Consider the following 13721-nt stretch of genomic DNA (forward strand, 5'->3'; position numbering starts at 1 on the left):
GGATATTTCTTACATTTTTGCGAGTCCGATTTGTATCCAGGAACACAACAATTATGGTTAACCATTTTGAAATTGCCACCAATTCATTTAAAGGCTGAAAATTATGGGAAATAGTTAAGTTCAAGTAAAGATTCCATGCGAGTAACGGCAGGTTAAAAGAGCATGGCGAGCAGAAACAGGTCACCGAAAACATACACACTGCACATGTGTGTGAAAGCATTCATATGTCATTTCGCAAGTCGTGTATTGGTTCTGGCCCATAGACTATCAGGGCAAATCTGACAATGCACTCTCTCTTTCTCCCAACATCTTGTGACTTTACCTATTCATGTTCACACAGTTTGCCAGAGGCTTTCATGCGTCATCATAGATTCATAATGCTAGATTGTAACTCAATTCCTTTAACAATACGACAGCGACCTTATTACCTGGAAACGCATGCCCCTCAGCTTACCTTTCCTGACACTTGCCAAATACGTTCATTTGGCAAGGCAGACACAAAGAATAACAGGATCTCTTGGCCGACCCAACTGGAGCAGAATTGACTGAACCGATAAAAAATACCTGTGCACACAGTGTGCGAATATGCGACCAGCAAACGTCACATCAGACTCTCAGAGCCGCAAGTCACATCCGCAGTGCAGGGAATCAAAAAAGCAAGCAAAGCTTTTGATTTGACTTCAACCTTGAAAGAAAGACGATGCTCCTGAATGTTTATTTTCCCCAAAGCAGAAAGCAAAGATCCAAACTTTGTAAGTTTGACTTGGAATGGCTCGGAAGAGATAACACTGCAAAATGCAACCGCACATTCAATGCAGTTGTTGTTTTTCTTTCATTAAAAGGTTAACAACGGAACGTCGTCGTGGTGACGGAAGGGACGATCTTGAGACGGCGCTCCTTTTTTGAGAAACTTTACCGTGAAGCTCGTTACACAGACAAACTTCCCGAGCGGTGCAAGGTCAGGACGAATATTCACTCTCGAGGCGGTGCAAGGTCAGGACGAATTTTCACTCTCGAGACGGTGTAATGTCAGGACGAATTTTCACTCTCGAGACGGTGTAAGGTCAGGACGAATTTTCACTCCCGAGGCGGTGTAAGGTCAGGACGAATTTTCACTCTCGAGGGGGTGTAAGGTCAGGACGAATTTTCACTCTCGAGGGGGTGTAAGGTCAGGACGAATATTCACTCTCGAGGCGGTGTAAGGTCATGACGAATTTTCACTCTCAAGGCGGTGTAATGTCAGGACGAATTTTCACTCTCGAGGCGGCGTAAGGTCATGACGAATTTTCACTCTCGAGGCGGCGTAAGGTCATGACGAATTTTCACTCTCGAGGCGGCGTAAGGTCATGACGAATTTTCACTCTCGAGGCGGCGTAAGGTCATGACGAATTTTCACTCTTGAGGCGGTGTAAGCTCAGGACGAATTTTCACTCTCGAGGCGGTGTAAGGTCATGACGAATTTTCACTCTCGAGGCGGTGTAAGGTCATGACGAATTTTCACTCTCGAGGCGGTGTAAGGTCATGACGAATTTTCACTCTCGAGGCGGTGTAAGGTTATGACGGATTTTCACTCTCGAGGCGGCGTAAGGTCATGACGAATTTTCACTCTCGAGGCAGTGTAAGCTCAGGACGAATTTTCACTCTCGAGGCGGCGTAAGGTCATGACGAATTTTCACTTTCGAGGTGGTGTAAGGTCAGGACGAATTTTCACTCTCGAGGCGGTGTAAGGTCAGGACGAATTTTCACTCTCGAGGTGGTGTAAGGTCATGACGAATTTTCACTCTCGAGGCGGTGTAAGGTTATGACGAATTTTCACTCTCGAGGCGGCGTAAGGTCATGACGAATTTTCACTCTCGAGGCAGTGTAAGCTCAGGACGAATTTTCACTCTCGAGGCGGCGTAAGGTCATGACGAATTTTCACTTTCGAGGTGGTGTAAGGTCAGGACGAATTTTCACTCTCGAGGCGGTGTAAGGTCAGGACGAATTTTCACTCTCGAGGCGGTGTAAAGTCAGGACGAATTTTCACTCTCGAGGCGGTGTAAAGTCAGGACGAATTTTCACTCTCGAGGGGGTGTAAAGTCAGGACGAATTTTCACTCTCGAGGGGGTGTAAAGTCAGGACGAATTTTCACTCTCGAGGCGGTGTAAAGTCAGGACGAATTTTCACTCTCGAGGTGGTGTAAAGTCAGGACGAATTTCCACTCTGGAGGTGGTGTAAAGTCAGGACGAATTTTCACTCTCAAGGCGGTGTAAAGTCAGGACGAATTTTCACTCTCGAGGCGGTGTAAGGTCATGACGAATTTTCACTCTCGAGGCGGTGTAAAGTCATGACGAATTTTCACTCTCGAGGCGGTGTAAGGTCATGACGAATTTTCACTCTCGAGGCGGTGTAAAGTCAGGATGAATTTTCACTCTCGAGGCGGTGTAAGGTCAGGGCGAATTTTCACTCTCGAGGCGGTGTAATGTCAGGATGAATTTTCACTCTCGAGGTGGTGTAAAGTCAGGACGAATTTTCACTCTGGAGGTGGCGTAAAGTCAGGACGAATTTTCACTCTCGAGGCGGTGTAAGGTCAAGGCGAATTTTCACTCTCGAGGCGGTGTAAGGTCAGGACAAATTTTCACTCTCGAGGAGGTGTACGGTCAGGACGAATTTTCACTCTCGAGGCGGTGTAATGTCAGGACGAATTTTCACTCTCGAGGGGGTGTAAGGTCAGGATGAATTTTCACTCTCGAGGCGGTGCAAGGTCAAGACGAATTTTCACTCTCGAGGGGGTGTAAGGTCAGGACCAATTTTCACTCTCGAGGCGGTGCAAGGTCAGAACGAATTTTCACTCTCGAGGGGGTGTAAGGTCAGGGCGAATTTTCACTCCCGAGGCTGTGTAAGGTCAGGACGAATTTTCACTCTCGAGGCGGTGTAATGTCAGGATGAATTTTCACTCTCGAGGGGGTGTAAGGTCAGGATGAATTTTCACTCTCGAGGCGGTGCAAGGTCAAGACGAATTTTCACTCTCAAGGGGGTGTAAGGTCAGGACCAATTTTCACTCTCGAGGCGGTGCAAGGTCAGAACGAATTTTCACTCTCGAGGGGGTGTAAGGTCAGGGCGAATTTTCACTCCCGAGGCTGTGTAAGGTCAGGACGAATTTTCACTCTCGAGGCGGTGTAAGGTTAGGACGAATTTTCACCCTTGAGGCTGTGTAATGTCAGGACGAATTTTCACTCTCGAGGCGGTTTAAAGTTAGGACGAATTTCCACTCTCGAGGCGGTGTAATATCAGGAGGAATTTTCACTCTCGAGGCGGTGCAAGGTCAGGACGAATTTCCACTCTCGAGGCGGTGTAATATCAGGAGGAATTTTCACTCCCGAGGCGGTGCAAGGTCAGGACGAATTTTCACTCTCGAGGCGGTGTAAGGTCAGGACGAATTTTCACTCTCGAGGCGGTGCAAAGTCAGAACGAATTTTCACTCTCGAAGCGTTGTACGGTCAGGACGAATTTTCACTCTCGAAGCGGTGTACGGTCAGGACGAATTTTCACTCTCGAAGCGGTGTACGGTCAGGACGAATTTTCACTCTCGAGGCGGTGTAATGTCAGGATGAATTTTCACTCTCGAGGCGGTGTAATGTCAGGACGAATTTTCACTCTCGAAGCGGTGTACGGTCAGGACGAATTTTCACTCCCGAGGCGGTGTAAGGTCAGGATGAATTTTCACTCTCGAGGCGGTGTAATGTCAGGATGAATTTTCACTCTCGAGGCGGTGTAATGTCAGGACGAATTTTCACTCTCGAGGCGGTGTAAGGTCAGGACGAATTTTCACCCTTGAGGCTGTGTAATGTCAGGACGAATTTTCACTCTCGAGGCGGTTTAAAGTTAGGACGAATTTCCACTCTCGAGGCGGTGTAATATCAGGAGGAATTTTCACTCCCGAGGCGGTGCAAGGTCAGGACGAATTTTCACTCTCGAGGCGGTGTAAGGTCAGGACGAATTTTCACTCTCGAGGCGGTGCAAAGTCAGAACGAATTTTCACTCTCGAGGCGGTGTAAGGTCAGGGCGAATTTTCACTCCCTAGGCGGTGTAAGGTCAGGACGAATTTTCACTCTCGAGGCGGTGTAAGGTCAGGACGAATTTTCACTCTCGAGGCGGTGTACGGTCAGGACGAATTTTCACTCTCGAGGCGGTGTAAGGTCAGGACGAAATTTCACTCCCGAGGCGGTGTAAGGTCAGGACGAATTTTCACTCTCGAGGCGGTGTACGGTCAGGACGAATTTTCACTCTTGAGGCGGTGTATGCTCAGGACGAATTTTCACTCTCGAGGCGGTGTAAGGTCAGGATGAATTTTCACTCTCGAGGCGGTGTAAGGTCAGGATGAATTTTCACTCTCGAGGCGGTGTAATGTCAGGACGAATTTTCACTCTCGAGGCGGTGTAATGTCAGGATGAATTTTCACTCTCGAGGCGGTGTAATGTCAGGACGAATTTTCACTCCCGAGGCGGTGTAAGGTCAGGACGAATTTTCACTCTCGAAGCGGTGTACGGTCAGGACGAATTTTCACTCTCGAAGCGGTGTACGGTCAGGACGAATTTTCACTCTCGAGGCGGTGTAATGTCAGGACGAATTTTCACTCTCGAGGCGGTGTAATGTCAGGACGAATTTTCACTCTCGAGGCGGTGTACGTTCAGGACGAATTTTCACTCTCGAAGCGGTGTACGGTCAGGACGAATTTTCACTCTCGAAGCGGTGTACGGTCAGGACGAATTTTCACTCCCGAGGCGGTGTAAGGTCAGGATGAATTTTCACTCTCGAGGCGGTGTAATGTCAGGATGAATTTTCACTCTCGAGGCGGTGTAATGTCAGGACGAATTTTCACTCTCGAGGCGGTGTAAGGTCAGGACAAATTTTCACTCTCGAGGCGGTGTAAGGTCAGGACGAATTTTTACTCTTGTGGCGGTGTAAAGTCAGGACGAATTTTCACTCTCGAGGCAGTGTAATGTCAGGAAGACTTTTCACTCTCGAGGCGGTGTAAGGTCAGGACAAATTTTCATTCTCGTGGCGGTGTAAAGTCAGGACGAATTTTCACTCTCGAGGCGGTGTAATGTCAGGATGAATTTTCACTCTCGAGGCGGTGTAAGGCCAAAAAAAAAAAAAAATGTTGCATTGGCGTAACCCGCCCGACCCTAAAAATTCCGCCGACCCTACGGTTTTTTTTTTTTTAATCGATATCAAGTATCTTGTTGATTGCGATCGCGATCGCAAAAACCCGGAAGTGTTTCGGACAGAACCCGCTGCACGCTGCGCTATGCATATGTCATAGTTTAGCTCGCTGTGTGTGTGTGTGTGTGTGTGTGTGTGTGTGTGTGTGTGTGTGTGTGTGTGTGTGTGTGTGTGTGTGTGTGTGTGTGTGTGTGTGTGTGTGTGTGTGAGTGTGCGAAACGGCTCTGCATATCATCTGTACGAGGGAGAGATATTGCGCCTCGCTCGATCAGTACGTCGTCTGTTGTTTCCAACATGGCCGCGTACTCTATCAAGATTACTGGCATGCTTGGGCCTAAAAACTGTTCAGCGTCTTACGAAAATGCGACAAAGATGCGAGGCTTGGAGATATCATTCAGGGAATTGCAGACGTAAATTGTGACACTGCTCCAATACTTTCCTCCGTGCAAGCGTCTAGCAGTGATGGAGGGTCCTTTTCGGACGTTTTGGCGGCGGAAAAGGTGTCTATCTTAGACGACTTCGGTTATCGCTTCGTCGTCTCTTGGGACCACAAAAATCTGTTCGATTTAGAAGAAATTTGTCTTACCAGAGGTAAAGACATGTTTTGCATGATTTGTTAAAAAAATTACTTCAACTTGGGCGATTATTTGACTTAGAGAGGTTTGACTTCGGCAGAGTTCACTGTATTTGCTATTAAAAATGTTGATATATGTGTGAACAGCACCGAAAAGGCTATAAACCAGCATCTTGTGTATTCCCCTGGAGATGGTGCCTGAGATATCTCAGGCTTGGCAGGGGCTGATTCAGGATCTTGGGGAAAGGGGGGCTTCATCCGCCAAAGGCGAAAGGCCCGAGCCCCAGCAAGAAGTTTGGGGGGCCTCCCCCAGGGAAAAAAAAAATATTTAAAGGGTCTTCATATGGGATTTGCCTGGTGTTGGCTCAGTGGTTAGGGTGGCGGCTTGGGATCCGAGGGTCCTGAGTTCAAGCCTCGTTGCCCGCTGAATTAATTCACCAGGGGGTTGACTCAGCCTGCCAGCCTTCCGAGGTCGGCAAAATGAGTACCAGCTTGCTGGGATGACAGAGTCATTCAAGTATCCTGCGTCAGAGTGGCGACCTGTCCAGGATTGTGCCCAATAGCCAAGGAGACTGCTTCGGCAGCACCAACGCTCTGTACAGAGTATGGTCCCAATGGACCATATGGGATTTCCTGGCATCTGACGATAGAATTTACACATCTTAGAGCTGTTGTCAGTGGTGTACCGTTGTACTCAGTAGACAAAGCATTGGAGGGGCAGAGTGTTGTTCGTGAACAATGCTCTGCCCCTCCAATGCTTTGTCTACCATGTACGACAGTACGCCACTGGCTGTTGTAAAAACTACAGTCAACCTTGTCTAAGTCGAATCTGTTAGGACTGAAGAAATAGCTTAGATTTAAAGGTGTAAAAACAAAAGAATATAAAGAGAAGAGAACTTGATAAGATCTTTGACTTAGGCGATTATTCGACTTATGCAAGTTCGATTTAGGCAAGGTTCACTGTACTAGTTTTTTTTTGAGTGGGGGGGGGTCTCCGACAAAAAGGGGGGGTACTCGAGCCGAGGGAGATTTTGGGAGGGATTTATTAAAAAAAAAAGAAAAAAAATCCCTACCTACCTACCCTATTTTTCAGTGACCCGTTACGCCAATGCAACATTTTTTTTTTTTTGGCCTAATGTCAGGATGAATTTTCACTCTCGAGGCAGTGTAATGTCAGGACGAATTTTCACTCCCGAGGCGGTGTAAGGTCAGGACGAATTTTCACTCTCGAGGCGGTGTACGGTCAGGACGAATTTTCACTCTCGAGGCGGTGTAATGTCAGGACGAATTTTCACTCCCGAGGCGGTGTAAGGTCAGGACGAATTTTCACTCTCGAGGCGGTGTACGGTCAGGACAAATTTTCACTCTCGAGGCGGTGTAAGGTCAGGACACGAATTTTCACTCCCGAGGCGGTGTAAGGTCAGGACGAATTTTCACTCTCGAGGCGGTGTACGGTCAGGACAAATTTTCACTCTCGAGGCGGTGTAAGGTCAGGACACAAATTTTCACTCCCGAGGCGGTGTAAGGTCAGGACGAATTTTCACTCTCGAGGCGGTGTAATGTCAGGATGAATTTTCACTCCCGAGGCGGTGTAAGGTCAGGACGAATTTTCACTCTCGAGGCGGTGTAATGTCAGGATGAATTTTCACTCTCGAGGTGGTGTAATGTCAGGATGAATTTTCACTCTCGAGGCGGTGTAATGTCAGGATGAATTTTCACTCTCGAGGCGGTGTAAGGTCAGGACGAATTTTCACTCCCGAGGCGGTGTACGGTCAGGACGAATTTTCACTCTCGAGGCGGTGTAATGTCAGGACGAATTTTCACTCCCGAGGCGGTGTAAGGTCAGGACGAATTTTCACTCTCGAGGCGGTGTACGGTCAGGACAAATTTTCACTCTCGAGGCGGTGTAAGGTCAGGACACGAATTTTCACTCCCGAGGCGGTGTAAGGTCAGGACGAATTTTCACTCTCGAGGCGGTGTAATGTCAGGATGAATTTTCACTCCCGAGGCGGTGTAAGGTCAGGACGAATTTTCACTCTCGAGGCGGTGTAATGTCAGGATGAATTTTCACTCCCGAGGCGGTGTAAGGTCAGGACGAATTTTCACTCTCGAGGCGGTGTAATGTCAGGATGAATTTTCACTCCCGAGGCGGTGTAAGGTCAGGACGAATTTTCACTCTCGAGGCGGTGTAATGTCAGGATGAATTTTCACTCCCGAGGCGGTGTAAGGTCAGGACGAATTTTCACTCTCGAGGCGGTGTAATGTCAGGATGAATTTTCACTCCCGAGGCGGTGTAAGGTCAGGACGAATTTTCACTCTCGAGGCAGTGTAATGTCAGGATGAATTTTCACTCTCGAGGTGGTGTAATGTCAGGATGAATTTTCACTCTCGAGGCGGTGTAATGTCAGGATGAATTTTCACTCTCGAGGCGGTGTAAGGTCAGGACGAATTTCCATTCCCGAGGCGGTGTAAGGTCAGGGCGAATTTTCACCCGAGACAAATCGGTTTTCGAACACAAAGCACAATTCTTGGAAATAATAATTTTTAGCTCTTACACGAGCCTCGACAGTGTATACAAAGTAATCATAGATATAATACATATATCTATATAAAACACACACACACACAAAGTCGTATCATTTACGTTATTACAAATCCAAACTGAATTCCTCACACAAAACAACCTCTGCAATCTCATTCTGAAGAGTCAAGAGCCAACATGGAGCTCAACATTGCATTCATCGTCCCTGTACCAAGTAAACAACGTGTGTGACTCGATTTATTTACTTTCCAGGAATGTGCGATGCAAATCGCATCCACCGTGGAACGAGCAACGAAAGGCCGCAGATCACCTGAGCGACAAAGGTGAACAAGGCGCCAAAACGTCGTCCCGTCCCGTCCCGAGTCTCTCTCTCTCTCTCTCCAGGAGGAGGCTCCACCCACGGCCCCGTATGATCAATACTTCATAACGTGACTCCAAGGAGCAGACTCCCTGAGCCTCACCTCATCCTCCCACAGAGCTCAGGAAGTACAAAGAGACGAAGCTCCCGAAGTAAAAAAAAATAATAATAATAATAATACCACTTCAGATCCAAGCCCGGGGTGGGCGTGTCCAAATGTTATCTCGTTGACTCATTCAAGTTTCCGAGCAATGGCAAACACGGCACGGCCGGAACTAAACCTCACCACGTCGGACCAAACACGGTGCAACAGTGTAGAACTTACCATTTGCCAATGACGGATTATCTGGTGACGTCACCGCGGATTTGGAGCACCTCCAACGACTCCGTTCCCATATCAAGTGGTTTTTTTTTCCCGATAAGCTCAGAATTGAAGACGACAAGAAAGATAAAATGTGTAGCCGACGTAAATGTCGTCCTGAGTGGGGTTTGGAAACTGAAACAAGCGACAACAACTTACTTTGTGAGAAGATTTCGTACTTTAACTTTAAACGTTCTCATGAATAACTAAATAATTCGTTTCACACGACTACAGTCTACCCCCATTATACCCTCGAATTATACAATCTAAAAATTATCTCGTTAGTTTGGAGTTTGCACCCAAGACGAAGGAGGGTTAGGGAATGGCGCGTGAGCAATGACGTCATCATGCACAACGAGGGGGTGAACGCTGAAGAAATTATGTCATGTTTCAACAATGCCAAAATCTACTCGGACATTCAGAGAATTTATATTGACGTGACAATTAAACGTAATTTCGGAGGTATTGTGATGCGATGACACGACGAATCGAGAAAATGAAAAAAAAAAAACGGAAAGTTCCAATCGATGAATACGACATGGCCGATAATTACCGGTCAAGTCGGCGATGCTGAAAATACTCTTATGAAACAAAACTTAGTTAAATCAATACCTGCAAAGACTTAGTATAAAATAGTGCAAAGTCAACAATTTCGTGTGTGAATTTTCAAGCCAGGCATATAAAATAGTTGAAGTCTTTGCGTTGTTTTACCATCGACACAAGGCACTTTAACATAAGAGGCTATTTGGGACATCAACACCTCATTCATTCATTCCATCAGTTCATAGTATGTAATCCAATAATGTTGTGTGTGTGTGTGTGTGTGTGTGTGTGTGTGTGTGTGTGTGTGTGTGTGTGTGTGTGTGTGTGTGTGTGTGTGTGTGTGTGTGTGTGTGTGTGTGTGTGTGTGTGTGTGTGTGTGTGTGTGTGTGTTGGGTGGTCGCGAGACTACCGTTATTCTCAGGTTTTCCGTCTATCTGTATGTATGTAATGGACAGCTCTGGAGGCCAGAGAAGTCAACCGATTTTGATGAAACTTGACTGGTAGGTTCATACCTACCTGAGTTAAAGGTCAAGGTTAAATGACAGTCTGAAAAAAAAAATGCAGTTTTTGTCATCGCTTAATTTTGCCATTGTGGAATCTCAAAGAACGCTTGGCTTTCCAAGGTGTTCTTGCAACATCATAGCATACCTGGACTGAAGTTGTGCACCTGGTAATGGATTTGTGTCGTTGACCTACTTTTTTCAGATTGTGAATGAATTAACAAACCAGAGTTGGTGTCAAAGCCACCCAATGCTCGCCCGTTTATACATTTATCGTTTTTAAAAGACTCCTCTAATAATTCATATTTTTTATAAAGCATTGCAGTGAAGTCTGATCCAAATAATTTTAAAGCAATATATGTATTTGTATATTGTAATCAGTAACAAGAGCGCAAGTGAGCACAATATACGCCCGAACAAGAAGGTATATACAGAATTGTGCTACTACATGGAAAACAGCATCCTTGTTGCCATAGCAACCACTTTAGATGACGAACGTATGTCATGACACACCGTCTCCACAGTCTGTACCAATGCACCAAATATGAAACGTGAAAGTTGAAAACTTTGGGAGTTAGAGTGCGGACAGGAATGGATGGAAAACAGCATCCTGGTTGCCATGGCAACCACTTTAGATGACAAATGTATGTCGTGACACACCGTCTCTACAGTCTGTACCTATGTACCAAATATGAAACGTGAAAGTTGAAAACTTTGGGAGTTTGAGTGCGGACAGGAACGACGGACGGACGGACGGACGACCGGTATCACATAATACGCCCCGATATATATATATATACATATATATATATATATATATATATATATATATATATATATATATATATATATATATATATATATATATATCAGGCGTATAAAAAATAGTTTGGTAGATAAAAACATTAGAAAGGAAAAAATAAGTTGCACCAAAAACTTTAACATTTTCACGCTCACGCCGGGGGTATCGCTATAGCTCTCTGTTGTTCGAACAGGCGAGCTAAAAACACCTTTTGATTAGAACTTGAATATTTTTCCTCTGATTTCCTTGACGTTGATTTTCATGGATAGATGGTAGATGGGGACACATTTTCTTAATCTGCATTCTTCCCCAAAATGTTGAACGTCAAGGTCATTTGGTGGTCCGAACAAAATATGGCCATCATTGGATTGAGAGCCAAGGGTAAGTCATGGGCAATCGCCAAGGGTAGGCTTACCCTTGGCGATCACTTTGTGATTACAGATATCTTGTTAGCTCACCTGGAATCTAGTTCCAAGGAGCTTATGGGATGGCTTGTTATTCATCCGTCCGTCAGTCCGTCCATAAATACTTGCAACTTCTTCTCTGAAACTGCTGATGGGATTGTGACCAGACTTGGTTAAAATGATATTTGGTCTGCTGCAGCTGAAGTTTGTTCACAGGATTGAAAAGATTGGGGTTTAAGGGGATCACGCAGGCAGCCCAGCATTCCGGTCATGATGAAAACGAATTAGGAAAGAAGTTTGAGAATGTTGTTAACTCCTTCATATCCATATAATGCTGTTGTTGGAATCAGGAATGGTGTGTGATGTGGGTGTGAATCAAATCTCATGGTTTTTAACCGATTCCTCAGGGGTTGTGTATTCTCTACTTTATGGATGCTTTTAAACCATACTAAACAGGGAGTAAGTTTTTCACTGTGAAACTCTCCAATATTTTCTTGACCTGGGATGATCTCAGCTCTTTGATCCACAAATGGGAAAGGGGAAGAATTATTGATTTTCTGTTAAATTTGCAGGACATTCGAGGAAGATACATTATTTTTAAAATCCAAATTCACTGCAATCTCTCTTTCATTCTATTTATTGAAAATGGTAGGACTTGATGATTGTCGTGGAGATAATATGCAACGCCGAACCTCATGTCTGTCATTCCATCAGTCCCTATTCTTACGGATGATCACATGGTTTTGAGCCTTGTACAGATGGTTGTGGTTGCCTCACCTCATTGCAGCTCACCTGACCTGACATTTGTACCTCGGTGTGGTGGCACATCGAGACGGTTTTAGAAAAGTGCTTTTTTTCTATCGAGAAACAGTAGAGATGCCCCACAAAGCCATCATGGCATCCTCTATAAAGACTATCCCAGTGGATGGGTTCACATGATATGATGTCACTTTTTGAATTTCAATTGTTTTGAGAAGTTTTTATGCCTGCTCATCCAAAAAAAAAAATATTTTTTTTTTTTCTTCATTCATGTATCCTGTATTTGTGCTGAAAACCCACGTGTCTTATCCTGTAAATCCGTCTTATCCTTTGCTGCTTCTTCTCCTGCCTCTGACACTCATCTTCCTTCAGGTACACTCCCTTTGTTCACTTTTCCCTTCCTGGCCAATATGTAAGCTCACTCACCTCATTTTGTCACAAAGGTACAGTACCACCTTCTTCGAAGCATTCAGTAACCCAGCTCTTCACCCCAGTCATGACAGGTGCGACCACTTTACCAAGATCACTCATGGTTCACAAACATAAACCATTTTGTACTAATGGAACACAAACTGCTCCACCTTTTCCTCTCAACACCGTTTGGCTTCCTCTTGCCTCTCACCTCAATCGAGCCGACACCTTCATCCCTACACCTTGCTCAATCACACTACGTTCTCCCCACCCTCATGATCCCCTTGTTGTGCACATTCATACCTTTCTTTTTCCTCTGGTCCACCAACATCAGAGGCCTGCCTACTTGTGACGTCATCATCAGTGCAGGAATTCCAGCAGGAGGTGATCGAGCATGCTTGGATCGGCAACTATAAAGAACCCAGGTATGGTTTGAAACAACAAAGGGCTTAACTTGTGTCAATTTTCTTTGTTTATTTATGCAGATTTCTCAGAGGCATTATTATTACCTTATCTGGAATTTACATTCCAGATAAGGTATTGCCATCGCATGCCGTCCGTCCGTCTCCTTTTTCGACTTCTCCGGCCAAACTCCTGGCTGATCCGGTTGAAATTTTGCAGCAATGTTCCTCTCCTGACTGGTAATAGGAATTGCAAAGCTCGTTCTGGTCACATGATTTTTAGTATGTCAAAATGGCCAACTTAGTAAATTTTTCAAAAATTTTCTCCAGACCCACCAATCAGAATGCTACCAAATTGGGGTGACAGCATTAGGATAGGGTCCTGACATTAAATTGTGGAGGCCATGCTGATCACATGACCAAAAGTGTGTCAAAATGGCAGTCCTGCAAATTCCTTCCAAAATCTTTTTCTCCTGATCAATCAGTCAGAATGCTACCAATTTTGGGTTTCAACATGAGGCCAGGACAGAGATGTTAAATTGCCGGTCATTCCGATCACTTGACTGAAAGTGTGTCAATTTTTGTGAAAATCGTATAAATTCCTTCAAAAATCTTCTTCTCCAAATCACCAGTCAGAATTCTACCAAATTTAGGTTAAGGCATTCGGTCATGGCCCAGATAACCTCCAGATCCAGTGGTTCTATTTTTGTATTTATAAATTAGCTTGGCAGGATTCGATTTTAATCAGTATATGTCAATAAACATCGATTTCAAATCACTCACAGATTAGATGATCACACTCACAGATGAGATTGTTGTGGTTTTTAGTATTACTAGTGCATGCCCGTATGTGTGTTCCCG

General features: G+C 45.3%; 1 protein-coding gene across 3 annotated transcripts in view; it reads right to left on the reverse strand.

The window, feature by feature from the left end:
- Nucleotides 1-9382, reverse strand: part of LOC147017450 (phosphatase and actin regulator 2-like) — a 113059-nt gene extending 103677 nt beyond the window's left edge. The window contains exon 1 of one of the 3 annotated variants that reach the window (XM_085847119.1): nucleotides 9005-9382. The gene's annotated coding sequence lies outside the window, so the exon portion shown is untranslated. Of the gene's footprint in view, nucleotides 1-8566; nucleotides 8586-8631; nucleotides 8812-9004 lie in introns of those variants that run through there. The other 2 variants (XM_085847118.1, XM_085847120.1) reach the window with 2 other exon arrangements.
- Nucleotides 9383-13721: the final 4339 nt, after the last annotated feature.

The sequence above is a fragment of the Eptatretus burgeri genome, chromosome 11 (genome assembly GCF_056783735.1).
Source record: "Eptatretus burgeri isolate ZD-2024b chromosome 11, Ebu_testis_v1, whole genome shotgun sequence".
NCBI lineage: Eukaryota > Metazoa > Chordata > Myxini > Myxiniformes > Myxinidae > Eptatretus > Eptatretus burgeri.